The following is a 6,000-nucleotide window of genomic DNA, read 5'->3' on the forward strand; positions in this document are numbered from 1 at the left end:
GTATAGGGTCTTTGTTCCTGGACAAAAAAAATCAAGCTCTATGCATCATCCTTCTGTCAGGTGTTGTCAGCAGCCGCGAAAAGGACTGCATTCAGGAATCTAAGGGGTTCCTTTTAAGATTCTAACAAACACCACAGGCTTGAGGCCACAGGGCTTACATCAGTAAGGGATGAGTGATGTTTTCAGAAAGACTTAAGTAACTTGGGCCCTAAGAAACTAAGGTGCTTTTGAACCTTTTATCTGATGTTGTGCTGTGGCCAACCTGCTTATTAGCCATGTCAGGGACTGACCTGGCCCATGAAATGCCTCAGCTCTCATGGTTAAAGGTGTGGTTTAAAATACTAGGTAGGCAAAGTGCACATTTTCCAGATGCCATAGGCTAACTCATCCTTCTTCAGCCAAATGAATGACTCCAAATAAATGGCTTCTTGCAGCCAAAAAAGCAAGATGGGTTCTTGCAGCTAGAGTTTTTCAGTGCTAAGATAGTTTGCAAATCACTTTCAGTGTTGCATTGTCTCATCTCAGAGAAAATCTGCTTCCTTTCCACTTCACTTCCTAGTGCAAACACTACCGAAATGCTCACCCTTCTTATGCAGCTTTCTTTTCCCAGATGGGACAATCATCAGTGGCTGAAGACATCCCATCTCCCACCCCTATTGCAGAATTTCTCTGCTGTCCCTGCAGTAGGGATAGAAACTTTGCTTTTTCACTAAACCCGTGTTTTGGTTCTAGAAGTTCCATAACAGCTGATGAGAAACTTAGCTGTTCAAGGGGGAGTGAAAGGAGCTGTATCTCGAAAGAAAGTCGATCTGTGAGAATTCCCTTTCATGTAGAGACACTGTGTCATTAATGGTAGGTTTCAGAGTAGCAGCCTTGTTAGTCTGTATTCGCAAAAAGAAAAGAATCATAGAATATCAGGGTTGGAAGGGACCCCAGAAGGTCATCTAGTCCAACCCCCTGCTCAAAGCAGGACCAATTCCCAGTTAAATCATCCCAGCCAGGGCTTTGTCAAGCCTGACCTTAAAAACCTCCAAGGAAGGAGATTCTACCACCTCCCTAGGTAACGCATTCCAGTGTTTCACCACCCTCTTAGTGAAAAAGTTTTTCCTAATATCCAATCTAAACCTCCCCCACTGCAACTTGAGACCATTACTCCTCGTTCTGTCATCTGCTACCATTGAGAACAGTCTAGAGCCATCCTCTTTGGAACCCCCTTTCAGGTAGTTGAAAGCAGCTATCAAATCCCCCCTCATTCTTCTCTTCTGCAGGCTAAACAATCCCAGCTCCCTCAGCCTCTCCTCATAACTCATGTGTTCCAGTCCCCTAATCATTTTTGTTGCCCTTCGCTGGACTCTCTCCAATTTATCCACATCCTTCTTGAAGTGTGGGGCCCAAAACTGGACACAGTACTCCAGATGAGGCCTCACCAATGTCGAATAGAGGGGAACGATCACATCCCTCGATCTGCTCGCTATGCCCCTACTTATACATCCCAAAATGCCATTGGCCTTCTTGGCAACAAGGGCACACTGCTGACTCATATCCAGCTTCTCGTCCACTGTCACCCCTAGGTCCTTTTCCGCAGAACTGCTGCCTAGCCATTCGGTCCCTAGTCTGTAGCTGTGCATTGGGTTCTTCCGTCCTAAGTGCAGGACCCTGCACTTATCCTTATTGAACCTCATCAGATTCCTTTTGGCCCAATCTTCCAATTGGTTTAGGTCCTTCTGTATCCTATCCCTCCCCTCCAGCGTATCTACCACTCCTCCCAGTTTAGTATCATCCGCAAATTTGCTGAGAGTGCAATCCACACCATCCTCCAGATCATTTATGAAGATATTGAATAAAACCGGCCCCAGGACCGACCCTTGGGGCACTCCACTTGATACCGGCTGCCAACTAGACATGGAGCCATTGATCACTACCCGTTGAGCCCGACAATCTAGCCAGCTTTCTACCCACCTTATGGTGCATTCATCCAGCCCATACTTCCTTAACTTGCTGACAAGAATACTATGGGAGACCGTGTCAAAAGCTTTGCTAAAGTCAAGAAACAATACATCCACTGCTTTCCCTTCATCCACAGAACCAGTAATCTCATCATAAAAGGCGATTAGATTAGTCAGGCATGACCTTCCCTTGGTGAATCCATGCTGGCTGTTCCTGATCACTTTCCTCTCATGCAAGTGCTTCAGGATTGATTCTTTGAGGACCTGCTCCATGATTTTTCCAGGGACTGAGGTGAGGCTGACTGGCCTGTAGTTCCCAGGATCTTCCTTCTTCCCTTTTTTAAAGATTGGCACTACATTAGCCTTTTTCCAGTCATCCGGGACTTCCCCGGTTCGCCACGAGTTTTCAAAGATAATGGCCAGTGGCTCTGCAATCACAGCCGCCAATTCCTTCAGCACTCTCGGATGCAACTCGTCCGGCCCCATGGACTTGTGCACGTCCAGCTTTTCTAAATAGTCCCTAACCACCTCTATCTCCACAGAGGGCTGGCCATCTCTTCCGCATTTTGTGATGCCCAGCGCAGCAGTCTGGGAGCTGACCTTGTTAGTGAAAACAGAGGCAAAAAAAGCATTGAGTACATTAGCTTTTTCCACATCCTCTGTCACTAGGTTGCCTCCCTCATTCAGTAAGGGGCCCACACATTCCTTGGCTTTCGTCTTGTTGCCAACATACCTGAAGAAACCCTTCTTGTTACTCTTGACATCTCTGGCTAGCTGCAGCTCCAGGTGCGATTTGGCCCTCCTGATAACATTCCTACATGCCCGAGCAATATTTTTATACTCTTCCCTGGTCATATGTCCAACCTTCCACTTCTTGTAAGCTTCTTTTTTATGTTTAAGATCCGCTAGGATTTCACCATTAAGCCAAGCTGGTCGCCTGCCATATTTACTATTCTTTCGACTCATCGGGATGGTTTGTTCCTGTAACCTCAACAGGGATTCCTTGAAATACAGCCAGCTCTCCTGGACTCCTTTCCCCTTCAAGTTAGTCCCCCAGGGGATCCTGGCCATCCGTTCCCTGAGGGAGTCGAAGTCTGCTTTCCTGAAGTCCAGGGTCCGTATCCTGCTGCTTACCTTTGTTCCCTGCGTCAGGATCCTGAACTCAACCAACTCATGGTCACTGCCTCCCAGATTCCCATCCACTTTTGCTTCCCCCACTAATTCTATCCAGTTTGTGAGCAGCAGGTCAAGAAAAGCGCCCCCCCTAGTTGGCTCCTCTAGCACTTGCGCCAGGAAATTGTCCCCTACGCTTTCCAAAAACTTCCTGGATTGTCTATGCACCGCTGTATTGCTCTCCCAGCAGATATCAGGAAAATTAAAGTCACCCATGAGAATCAGGGCATGCGATCTAGTAGCTTCCGTGAGCTGCCGGAAGAAAGCCTCATCCACCTCATCCCCCTGGTCCGGTGGTCTATAGCAGACTCCCACCACTACATCACTCTTGTTGCACACACTTCTAAACTTAATCCAGAGACACTCAGGTTTTTCTGCAGTTTCGTACCGGAGCTCTGAGCAGTCATACTGCTCCCTTACATACAGTGCTACTCCCCCACCTTTTCTGCCCTGCCTGTCCTTCCTGAACAGTTTATAACCATCCATGACAGTACTCCAGTCATGTGAGTTATCCCACCAAGTCTCTGTTATTCCGATCACGTCATAGTTCCTTGACATCACCAGGACCTCCAGTTCTCCCTGCTTGTTTCCAAGGCTTTGTACTTGGGAGTACAAAGGAGTACTTGTGGCACCATAGAGACTAACAAATTTATTTGAGCATAAGCTTTCGTGAGCTACAGCTCACTTCATCGGATGCCATTATTAATATAATTTGAAAGGTTCCGCATTGTCTTCCGTAGTCTTTTAGAGGTTGATGATTTAAAATTTTGGCTCTGGTTTTGCCAACAGAAAGTAATCATGTAGAAACCAAATAGATTCCAGTGCCATTTTGTTGAGGTAAAACTCTAATATACTGGTAACGGAGTGTGAATATCTCCTGGCTTTTTCAGTTTGATATTGGGTCTTCTGTGCACCATTGCCTTTGGCAGCTTTTAAGCAGCACTTTGACAGCATGATTGAAACAGTCTCCTCTGGTGTTACATTTCACAATGCAAGAAAATTTCAGTACAGCAAGGTCAAACACATAATGCTGGCTTGGGCTCAGTTTAGTCTTCAGCTATTTTGTAGTTCAGTCTGAATAACTTTTTATCCTCATTTCTTCTTGCAGGATAGATTAAAAAACTGATTTTATACTGCTATTGGATTTATTCTTTGTTCCACACAGACCTATTATAAAGATTTATCTAAAACTCTCTCTTGCTGCCCTACAGATTATTAAGTAAAAAATCTGCTGGTTGTTTGAAGTTAATTGTACAAAGTCAGAATCCATTATGGGTATAAATCACAGTTAAATTGATAGAGATGACAGCAAAGTAAATGAACCATGTACATTTTAAATCATTTTAAGGAGCTGTAAGTGTCTTAAATTTGCATTTTCTACATGGATCCTCAGTTGTTTTATACTTTAAAAAGAAAAGGCTTACTTCGTATCTACAAAACAGGACACTAAAATATAGGGAGCAGAAGACAAGCATTGTCCAGAGGTGAGATTAGAAAAAGTGCCTGAACCAAAATGATCTTGACTGACATCTTATGCTTTTACAGGTAAACCTCTCAAGCTGTTCTCCACTGTGGAAGCTGTTTTTCAAGAGCCCAGTAAAAGATTATCTGAAGCAGTAACACAAAATACCTTGGGAGAAATATTTTGAGGCTATAAAAGAATAACTTGCAAGTCCCTTTCCATGTCACGTGTTTTTAAGTGGTATTCCATGCCTGAGGCTCCCTCTCTTTCTGTTGTTCACCGCCTTGTAAACAGTTGTGGTTCAGGCCGCAGCACTTTTAAGCGATTCTGATAATGTAAATAAAATGCTACAAAGCAAGTAATGGGCCAGATTGTGGAGCCTTTACTTACACTGATGAACACTTATTTATGAGCAGTCTCTTTGCTATTAATACTTTGTGGGACACTACATAAATATTTCACAAATATCTGAAATAAGTCTAATAATAACTCGATGAAGTGAGCTGTAGCTCACGAAAGCTTATGCTCAAATAAATTTGCTAGTCTCTAAGGTGCCACAAGTCCTTTTCTTTTTGCGGATACAGACTAACACAGCTGCTACTCTGAAACCTGTCAAATGATGTTTCAATTAAAAAGTGAGAGTCCTAATACCCTCCCTGCAGGCACCTAATGTATGATCTTAAAGCTGAACAGAAATGGATGTGTAGCGAAGTGAAGACCCACTGGTGCAGCACCTCCTGCTGGTCATCTTGGGAATTAGCTCTTCAGCCTCTGAGTGCCCTCTGCTGGCCAGTGTCTCATTTGCCTCAGGCCCCGTGTCCCTCCTGGACTCCGGTGCCCTTTTCCTCGGGGTTCTGCCCCAGCAGTACCCCCACACTCTGGGTCTCCCCTCTCAGGGAACCCTCAACCCTCTATCCCCACCTTGCCTCAGTGGCTACTGCCAGTCATCAACTGGCCTCCTTTCACTGGGGGCAGACTGCAGTCTGTAATGGCCACTCGTCACTGGCAAGGGGATAGGACCTGCTGCCTTTGCCTATTCCCAGGCTGTATCTCTGCAGCCCCAGTACCTCTGTAGGCCTCCAACAAGGCCTGCAGCCTGGGGTTTTACCAGGCTGGAGCTCCCCAGCTCCTTGCCCTATTCCCCAGCACTGCTCCAGTTTGGGTACCTTCCTCTCAGGCAGCTAGCCCTTCTCCCTCCAGGGCTGGAGAGAGACTCCTTCAGTTCCTGGCCCACAGCCCTCTTATAAGGGCCAGCTGGGCCCTTATTGAGCTGGCCACAGCTGTGGCTGCTTTTAACCCCTGTTCTCCAGGAGTGCAGCAGCTGCCCCACTATGGGATGTCTAAGGGATTGTCTATACTACTGCTGAGGTTGATATAGGTTACGTCATTCAGGGGTGTGAAAAAGCAGCCCTCCTGAGC

At 45.9% G+C, this 6,000-nt stretch overlaps 1 long non-coding RNA gene across 1 annotated transcript in view; it reads left to right on the top strand.

The window, feature by feature from the left end:
* LOC311516954 overlaps positions 1 to 4,837 on the top strand; it is a 48,542-nt gene extending 43,705 nt beyond the window's left edge. The window contains exon 3 of the long non-coding RNA XR_014710536.1: positions 4,665 to 4,837. This is a non-coding gene — a long non-coding RNA (uncharacterized lncRNA). The remainder of the gene's footprint in view (positions 1 to 4,664) is intronic.
* The last annotated feature ends 1,163 nt before the right edge of the window (positions 4,838 to 6,000 follow it).

Source organism: Lepidochelys olivacea (assembly GCF_965140295.1).
Source record: "Lepidochelys olivacea isolate rLepOli2 genome assembly, chromosome: 2".
NCBI classification, from domain to species: domain Eukaryota; kingdom Metazoa; phylum Chordata; order Testudines; family Cheloniidae; genus Lepidochelys; species Lepidochelys olivacea.